The sequence below is a fragment of the Vigna unguiculata genome, chromosome 9 (assembly GCF_004118075.2).
Source record: "Vigna unguiculata cultivar IT97K-499-35 chromosome 9, ASM411807v1, whole genome shotgun sequence".
NCBI classification, from domain to species: Eukaryota; Viridiplantae; Streptophyta; class Magnoliopsida; order Fabales; family Fabaceae; genus Vigna; species Vigna unguiculata.
The window spans coordinates 16460224-16470983 of record NC_040287.1 but is presented as its reverse complement, the minus strand read 5'-3'; positions in this window follow the sequence as shown (position 1 = coordinate 16470983).

Genomic DNA, 10760 nt, shown 5'->3' with positions numbered 1-10760 from the left:
ATTCAATTTTGTAATATTTCTTTATGCATTACTATTTAAAAATGGATGTTCAAATTAACGTTAACGACGAGATCTATTATCATTTTTCGCATGTCCTCGGAAAAGGTTCCTTAAAAGGGTTTAATGCATAAAACGAAAATTAAGACTTTTAATGGTAAGTTTTATTGTTACTTAAGTCTTCTGTCGACTTTGAGTCGCACGCATACGGTCTTGTATCACCTTCACTATCTCAGTGGTTTGCTGCAAGAATTATGGCCCAAGCACCACTGACTCCCCATCCTACTGCCAACACAATAGAGTCCTGCATCTCCTACCATACAATGCCTAGTATGGTGCCATCCCAATGCTGGAATGGTAGCTATTATTGTACGTGAACTCCACCAATGGCAACATGTCACTCCACGTACCTAGGTGATCTAACACACAAGTCCTCAGCAAGTCTTCCAACGACTATATGGTTCTCTCAAACTGCCCATCCGTCTAAGGGTGATATGCTGAGCTCATTCTCAGCTGAGTACCCAAGGCATTCTGCAGTGATTGCCAAAATCTCGATGTGAACCTCGGGTCTTTGTCCGACACAATACTCGTAGGCACCCCATGTAGTCTGACCACTTCTCGGACATATTGATCTGCCAATTTGTCCATAGACATCTTCTGATTAATCGGTAGGAAGTGCGCACACTTCGTCAGTCATTCTACAATAACCCAGATCGAGTCATGTCCTCTCACTGACCGTGGCAAGTGCGTGACAAAATCCATGGAAATGTTGTCCCATTTCCATTGTGGAATGTCGAGAGGCTCCAAAGTGCCACCCAGCCTCTGATGCTCAATCTTCGCCTTCTGACATACCAAACAAGAAGTGACATAATCGACCACATCAATCTTCATACCTGTCCACCAGAAGGTCGCTTTCAAGTCCTTATACATCTTAGTCATACCTGGATGTAAGCTAAGACGACTCTTATGCCCTTCATCCAAGAGCATTTTCCTCAAAACCCGACTACAGGGTACACACACCCTCTCTCTGAATCTCAGGATACCATCTTTGCCCATCCTGAAGTCCTTTCTCTTCTTTGTGCCCAACTCACTAATGATCTGCTGCAGTTCCTGATCATTACCCTGTTCCACCCTGACCTCATCTAGGAACTCATTAGTGATCTGCAACATGTTGCACCGTATATGATCAGCACCTATATGTAGATTCAAGTTCATATCTCACAATTTCTCGATAAACTCCAACTCCTTCATCATCATAGCAGATATATGAACTCTCTTCCTACTCAAAGCGTCAGCAACTACATTGGCTTTACCTAGATGGTATAGAAGCTCAAAATCATAGTCTTTCAAATACTCCATCCAACACCTCTGTCTCATATTTAGCTCTTTCTGATCAAATAAGTACTTCAAAATTTTATGATCGTTGAACACTTGGAACTGTGAACCATACAAGTAGTGCCTCCACGTCTTGAGAGCAAAAACTACCGCAGCCAACTCCAAGTCATGTGTAGGGTAGTTCTTCTCGTGTACCTTCAGTTGACGAGAGGCATAAGCAAAGGGTCGTTTCTCCTGCATCAACACAAAACCCAAGCCCTGGTATGAAGCATCACAGTACACCTCAAACATCTTGGTTGTGTTAGGAATAGCTAGTATAGGTGCAGTGGTCAATCTCCTCTTCATGTCCTCAAAACAGACTTCATCTGTCCAAGAAAAAGGTTGGTCTTTCCTGGTGAGTTGAGTCAATGCAATCACCATCTTAGAGAACCCTTCCACAAAATGCCTATAATAACCTGCCAGGCCCAAGAAACTTCTCACCTCGGTTATTGTCTGTGGTCTCTCCCACCTCACCACTGTTTCAATCTTCGTTGGGTCCACTTCTATTCCTTAGGCTGAGATTACATGACCCAAGAACTGTACCTCATCCAGCCAAAACTCACACTTTGAAAGCTTCCCATACAGTTTATGCTCTCGAAGAACCTCTAAAACCACTCGCAAATGCTCTGCGTGCTCTTCTCGACTCTCAGAATATATCAGTATGTTGTCAATGAATACAACGACAAACTACTCCAGATAAGGTCGAAATATCCTGTTCATGTAGTCCATGAATATAGCAGGAGCATTCGTCACCATAAACGGCATCACCACGTACTCATAGTGTCCGTAGCGAGACCTGAATGTTGTCTTCTGCACATCCTCTAGTTTGACTAAGATCTGATGATATCCAGACCTCAAGTCAATCTTAGAGAACACAACTGCTCCCCTCAATTGATCCAGCAACGGGTACTTATTCTGGGCAACGGGTACTTATTCTTTATAGTCAGCTTATTCAACCGACGATAATCTACACACAATTTGGAGTTGTCGTCCTTCTTTTTGACTAGCAGCACCGGTGCTCCCCATGGTGATGCACTCGGCCGGATAAACTTCTTCTCAAGCAGATCCTCAATCTACTTCTTCAACTCTGCTAACTCAGTTGGCGCCATCCGATACGGTGCCATAGATACTAGGTCAGCTCCAGGGATGAGATCAATGGTGAAATCCACATCCCTACTAGGTGGCAATTCTGGAATTTCATCTGGGAAGACATCTACGTATTCATCCACCACTGGAATCATGCTGATTCGCTCGGCAGTACTCATCTTCTCTGTCTAAGCCACTATCATGAAGTAGGTAGCTCCGGCCTCAATCTCCTTCACCGCCAGATTAGAAGAGATAAGCTTCAGACCTGCTGTATCTGGAAACACTACTCTGCGCCATCTGTAATCGATGACAACATGGTTGCTCGACAACCAGTCCATTCCCAGAATCACGTCTAAACCTTCCATCGGTAGGCAGATGAGATTCACCTTGAACCTGCGGCCTGCCACCTCTATAGGGCATCCCACACAAACAGACATGGTGGATACCTCTCTAGACGCTGGTGTCGCAACTATTAACTCGCACGCCAGCTTTCACATCACTAAACCAAGCCTCCTCACACATTCATTGGATACGAATGAATGGGTAGCTCCTGAGTCATACAACACAACAACCTTGTGATCAAACAACAAACAAGCAGTTTGTACTAAGTTACCTGACTGAGCTGTCTCGGTAGTCGTCAAGGCGAACACACGACTCGGTACTCTAGGTCGATCCCCAACTGGCTTCTTCGTTGGCGCACTGTCAATTGGTTTCTTATTAGGGCAGTGATGTGCGAAATGCCCTGTCTGATCACAAACATAGCACTTGCCAGTGCTACCACCACCTCCCGAGCTACCTAAGGGTTTTGGACAATCCCTCCTGAGATGCTCTCCACCACAGTTATAACACCGTAATTTCTTGGTCGAACTATGAGGTTTGTCATACGGCTTCTTCTGTTGTCCTGAATCAATGGTGTTCTTTTGAGGTCGAGCTACTCTGTTAGGCCCCATCACCAGCTGCTCAACGGCGTTGGCATGCTCCACCAAGACTGGGAACTCCCTGATCTGGAGTGGTACAATGAATCGGCGCAGCTCGTATTTTAGCCCGCCCTCATATTTTCTGCATCTCCACTCCTCGGTGACGGTGGGAGAGTAGAACCTGGCCAAGTACTCAAATCTATCTGTGTATGCCTACACAGTCAGGTTCCTCTGCTGGAACGTTAGGAATTCTGTCTCTCTCTCGTGCCTGGCATCGTCTAGAAAATACTTTTCCAAGAATCTCGCCCGGAAAGAAGTCCAGGTAACCTCCTCGTCCCGGGTTTACATGAGTTGCTGCATGCCCGCCCACCAGTAAGAATGTGATGAAAGTTAGCCTTTGGGCATCAGTGCACTTTATAACTTTGCAAATCTTCTCACACTTCTTAAGCCATGCATCAACCTCATCCGGAGTGGATTTGGCCATGAATTTTGAGGGCTTATGCCTCATAAAGTCCAATATCGACATTGGGCGTGTGGGTGCTACCACGACTCTAGGTTGCGCTACAATGGGTTGCATCGCATCTACCATCCGATGTATTGCCTGTGCGATCTCATCAGCCCCAACATTATTCCTCCTCCGCCTATTTCCCAAAGCCTGAGCACGCCACATATCACTGTTCACATCAAACATCTTTAGTTAAGACTTTATACCAAAAGTTAGTTAACAATCAATGATCAAAATGATCTCACAAGCACACACGGTAAGCTCACTCCCCATAGCCCCAAAAATCTTTTGAAAATCATTGCTCTGATACCAAATGTAACATCCTGACCAGATATTACGGATTTAAATAATAAAATAAAGAAAAGTAATTAAGCCGCAATAAATAAAACCTCATTTCCCAAAACACGGGAAATTTAAAACTTTATTAGATTATAAAAAGACCAATATTCCATAATTTGTAAACATAAAGTAATAATAAAGTCCTATAGTGTTTACAAATTATTATTCAAAATACAATCATCGAAACTCCAAATCTAGCCCACGCTCTGAGCCTAAGCCTCACCAGCTCCTCCTGCAATATCATCTGCTCTGTACCGCATACCCGATCATCGCCAAGCACAAGCAAATAGGGTGAGCTAAAAGATAACACATAAATATACATTAAACATATATATATATATATATATATATATAATAGAATACAACAAAAATAAAATCTCTTCCTTTAATTCGCATAGCCACAACCATTTATAATATCATTTTACCACCAAAGAACCTCCTCCTTCTTTATCACATGGCCACAACCAGGTAATATCAATACACCTCAAGGAAGACTCGTTCCCTTCCTTCCACATGACCACAACCATGTGGTATCAGTGCACATCAAGGAGACTTGTTCCATCTCTTCCACATGGCCACAACCATGCTAGCAGTGTTCTACATCTCCTAGTGAGTATCTCAAGGCACCTTGCTGCCACACCTATCGGCCACAAGCGATAGAGCACGTGCGGGAACCATGCTACGGATCACACACCGTAACGCCGGGTGAAGTTCCCAAATACGAACATAGTCTGTAACGTCCCAGGACTACCAAACTCGTTAGCGAATTACTGAGGAGGGCAATCCATCTGGACCCATCCGTACTGGCCATAACTAGCACACTCACGCCGGCAACACTTGCCAACCCGAGCCACAACTCAAAGGTTCCTTGTGTTCATCTACTATCCTGAGTCATAACTCAAGGGAAGTCATTCCGGGCACAACCCATAGAATGCCATGTGCTTAACCCTTATCCCAAGCCACAACTCAAGGATACGTTCTGGGCCACAACCCATGGAACACTAGCAAGCCCACCATCGAGATATCTTAGAAGCCTTATAAACCACGCATCACCATTCAACTCCAATCAATCCCATACCGCAAAATTGATTGTCTTTAAACCCAGCATCCATCCATTCTTGACTTAAACTTCCAACTCTCGCCTAAGCACTCCAGTTCATCTCGCTTAGGCTAGGTTACTTCGCCTGAGCGAGCACCATGCACAAACCCAACCTCGAACACTCGCTTAGGCGAGTTACACTCGCCTGGGCGAGACCACATTTCGCCTAAGAATCACATCTCTCGCTTGGGCTGCGAGTTAAGCCAACATCAGAACGTTCTTCGAATTCTCGCTTAGGCAAGAGGCTCTCGCTTGAGCGAGACGCACTTTCGCCCAAAACAGAAAATCCCGCCTGCGCGAGATGTGATACCAAAAAACTCAAACACACACGGGTTCTCGCTTAGGCGAGACACACTCGCCTAAGCGAGATGGTCAGTCGCCCAAGATCAAAACACCCCGCTTGAGCGAGATGCTCGAGCAGAACCTGAAATTGTGTCTCTCCAATTCTCGCCTAAGCGAGTCTGGCTCCTTGATTAGGGGACCTTGGCACTGCTTTACGCTCGCGACAGCAGCAATTGCGCCCAAACACACACCAATTCGTACCAATTCATTCAGACAACATTGTACCAACATTACAAGCATGATTTAGACACAATATAGAACCCTAAACCCCAAATTTTACCACATAGCAGCATACTCAACGCAAAAACCATTCTTGTTCATGCAATTAGGTAAGAGTTTCAATGGAACAGTGTCAAATCACCCAAACCCCAAATTCATCACATATACAACACAAAATCCACACATAAAAACCAGTACATTCATGCAATATGACCAAAGGCATACAGTTTCGGATTCAACTCCCCTAACCTGGAATTTTCCCTTGCTTAGAAAAATCCAGAGTGTTGGAAAGCCCTCCTTGATCACTAGGCAGCCTGACACCTTCCCTTCACTATGCTCTCAATTGCCAAAACCCTCTCAACCCTCTCTCAATTTTCGCACCCTTGCAAAGCCCTCAGAAAACAGCTTCTCCAAACCTCTCTTCTCTCTCAAAAATTTCCTTTTAAGGGTGCCTTAAAAGGGTTTAATGCATAAAACGAAAATTAAGACTTTTAATGGTAAGTTTTATTGTTACTTAAGGCTTTTAGTATTTGTTTTTCAGCCCTCCTAGCTGCCCTCTTCTGCTAAGGTTCTCCCCACCTTTTCATATTCATGCCATACCAATTTTTTTTTAGCAAAAACAAAAAGAGAATTAATTTTGCGCCACCAAGGTTTCAACCCATGACCATGCCAAAGCCAAATCAATACTAAACAAATCAAGCCAACTCATGTTTCTTGCCAACTCACACAATTCAAGTATTATGTCATACGAAACATGCTTCAACATATTATTAAAACAATAATAATTAAATAACACACAATTTGGCACACATAGGACTCGAACCCAAGTCCTCTCACCACAACCAAAGTACTCTCAACCATTTAAGCTAGTACTTTTCACATCATACCATCAAAATTTAATGTCATAAATACACTACCTACCTGCATTTATTAATTAATTATTTATTTAATTAATTAAATTTTGCGAATCTTACAAATGTCGTAGTTGGTGTTCACATGGCTTGGTGAGTGATGTACGATGGAGATCTGATTTGTGTAAGTCACGGTTTGCAGCATGTGCGTGGAGGAAGTGCTCTCGGGTTTACAGATCAACTACGACAAGAGTCAATGGAGTCAAATGACACGATGGCTACGAAGTGCAAATGTCCGATCTATGGCTCTGTGCAATGTTTGGTGGTTTTGCGTCGTGGGTTGCGGCATGATTCCGACTAAGGGTGTATGGTGTTTATGCACGAGCATTGGCTAATATTTATGTAAGGTTTTTGGTGATTATACACAGGCATTAGTAAGCATGGATGCAGGGTGCATGGAAATTCTTGGGATGACTTAATTCGAAGTGGAAATTCTTGGGATTGTTTGATTCCAAGTGAAAATTCTTCAAATGGTTTAATTCCAAGTGGAAATTCTTAAAATGGTTTGATTCCGAGTGGAAATTTTTGGGATAGTTTCATTGTAAGTGGAAATTTTTGGGATGGTTTGATTCCAAGTGGAAATTCTTGGGATAGTTTGATTCTAAGTGGAAATTCTCGGGAAAATTTGATTCCAAGTGATACTCTTTATGGTGGAGTATGATTGATGGTATTGACAATGAAGATGTTTTTATTTTAATTTGGGTGGAGAATGTTAGGCTAATGAAAATAACTTGTCTTGAAAAGTCCCACATCGCCTAGGATAACCAAGGGGTGGATGTTAGTGACTATATAATGGGTTTTCAGTCCAAGATGTTCTTTGCCCCAAGTCAAAGACACTTTAAGCTAGTGTTTAACTTTTCTTATTCTCTTGTAATAAAGTATTGTAAGGTGTAGCTAAATTCTTTCTCAGAAGGGTGTGCGTGTTTTTTGTGTGTTGTACAAATTTGCACATAGTGATTATTCTCTATGGTTGTGATTTTTCTTCGTATTTGGAGTTTCCATGTTACATTTTTGTGTTCTTTGGGTTAATCTTATTTCTCTATTAATAGGATGATTCTTGGGGATAAAAACAATAATTTCTTAATTGATGATGTGTTTTTCCCAACAAATATATAAAAACTAAAACTTGTACTTATACTTTAACATAATAGAAATAAAATTTTGTTTTTGTTAAGTTTGTTATCTCTATACACTTAAATTTTATATATATTAATAATCGTGTGCATTATTTTATATTTTATTATTTTAAAAATTACTTTAATACCTAAACTAAAACTAAATTATGTAACAACCTAAAAAAAATAGAGATATCTACTCTCTAAAGTAATTAAAATTTGATAAAGAGATGATTCTAATCATGGAAAAGGATGCAATGTACATACTAATATAACAACATTATAGTCTTTCCTAATCAAGTATTTAAAATTTTACATTACATTTCAAAGTTATCTAGTTTTCAAATTATTGTACGATTATAACATAACTATTTTATATTAAGTACACTCATCTCAAAATCAAATAAGAACACAATCCACTTCCCATTTACTTTGTTATAACTACTGATTTTCTCTATCTCAATTTGTAGCATCCTCTGCTCACGACAAAAAATAGCGATCATTGCAAAAGAAAGAAAATACACAACAGAAACCAAAAAAGAATATTAGCTAATGTTATTAAGCCCAACCAAAGCACAATTTATATTTCTATAATTGAACACTCAATTTAAATTCCATCACATAATCATATCATCACACATTTGTAAACATAAGACTAAAGATACTACTAGATTCAATATTTGGATTGATGCAATTGGTAGGACAACAAAAGTTGAGCACCTGTTGTATCTTCCCATAAAATCTTTCCACTTATTGTAATATGATAACCTAAGACTGGCACAAAATTACCAATCCACAAACTTTTCCACAAGGTTAATTCACTATAGCTTAATAGATAAGGAATCTACAATTCCTAAACTAGCCATAGGAACCTTCTGCACTTTTTCCCACCAAAACCCCATTCTCTATATGAGGTTGAGAATCTGGTAGAGTCTAAAGATAACTTCAATGAGTGTCCCTAGCAATTGCATCACACTAATCTTATCGAACTATACTCTTCCTCCTCAGAAATAATATAGCGTTGCACACCAATTATAGCAAATAATTTATACCTTTATCATATTGAAATCCTTTCCTAAAGTTTACCCTTCATTCCTATTTTCTATATCATAACCATCCAATATTTCCATTACATTTCTCATATAACTCAACTCATCACCCACAACATCAAATTACATTGTTCCTTGATCATCAACCCATCATGATCGTCACACATAGCATACTTTTTTAATAGTTCAAATCGCTCCTTAAATTATAGGGTACATGAATAATTATACAGTTTATAGACCATTAACTTTTCATAGACAATTATGTCAACTTCATATACACATGCAAAGAATATTTCCAGTCTTGGAAATAACCACAATTAATCATAATAGGGAATACTACAAACTCATACAAGCATAGACCCTCAAACATCTTCTACCTAAAAGGAGGCATTCATCAAGTCACCACTCAGCGCAAAGAGTAGCGCTCAGCGCGAGAGCATCAGGGGCTCCCTTTGTCGTGCCAATTGCTCAATGGTATGTCCTACCGCTCGGCACCATGCTTCCATAAGCGCTTTGTTGAGCTCGCACTCAATGACGTCGGTGACAATAGACTCTACGATGCTCAAGGGAGTAGGCTTGCAAGTCATCGATGAGGTTCCAAAATTTTAGAAAATTCTGGATTCAAGTCCCAAACCCCACATGCAGTCTCCCAAACTCGTTTATTTGCATTCCTAAATACAAAATATAGTGTATAACCTCAAATCAAACAATTTCAAACCATAAAAATCAAGAAAAGAAATTTTATCAAATATTTAACTTCTCTTACCTTCTTATTGACCCTTCCTTTTTCTCTGGAATGAGAAAAAAAATCCCACAATTAGTGACCCAAAACTCCATTGCAACCCAAAATCAAAAGAGAAGCCCTAAGGAAACTCTAACAACACATGCAAGACGAAAAAGAGACAATTTCTTGTAACTCAAAATTGGTTCAATGAGGAAAGACAAAAATTTTCCTTACCCTACTACAACTCTTGATGATGTTGGCGTGATAGGTTCTCTCATGCTTCCTAAAGAGAACTTCTAAACAAGCAAAAGAGAAAGAAGGAATTAGGGTCGAGGAGAGGATTGAAAAGAGTGACTTGACATAAAAATGTGAAAATGAGAGTGAGGGCTTCTGTTTTGAAATAAAAACGGGTTTTTTATTTATGAGGTTTAGAGATTATGGGTTATATTTGTTAGTTAAAAATGGGATTTAAATGTTCATGTCATGTTACAAGAAAGCAAATACTTGGTGTACCCACCCAGAGAATAAATTAGTCAGAGTTTAAGAAAAATATCCAAAGTCGTGATGTACAAGCCTAAATAGGTGAGTGGCACCACAACCACACTTTAATTTTGGCACTGGAAATAAAGAGAGAGAAAGAGAGAGAGAGAGAGAGAGAGAGAGAGAGAGAAAGAGAGAGAGAGAGAGAGAGAGGGAGAGTATATATGTTAAATTCAACATTGCATATTTGCTTACCTTCCCATGTAAACTTGCTCAACAAAGACAATGGATCCCAATGTAGCAGTGATAATCATACACAATGGACTAAAAGAAGTCATAAACATAAGTCCATGTTCCCTGGTCACAACTCCTTGTACATAGTATGCCCTGCCAGAACACACCACACCTTAGTGAGTTATAAAAACATGTGTGTCAATTAGTTAAACAAATAACAATTAAACTAAGCAATTAGGGTTGAAAGAATGATTATTAATTGTTAATTAATATTGAAAGTAAAAGGTGTTAAAAGGTGCTCACAGAAAAAACACAAGCAAAGAGCCTTGCCTCCATGCTTATGGACCACACACTCAAGTCACGTTCAAA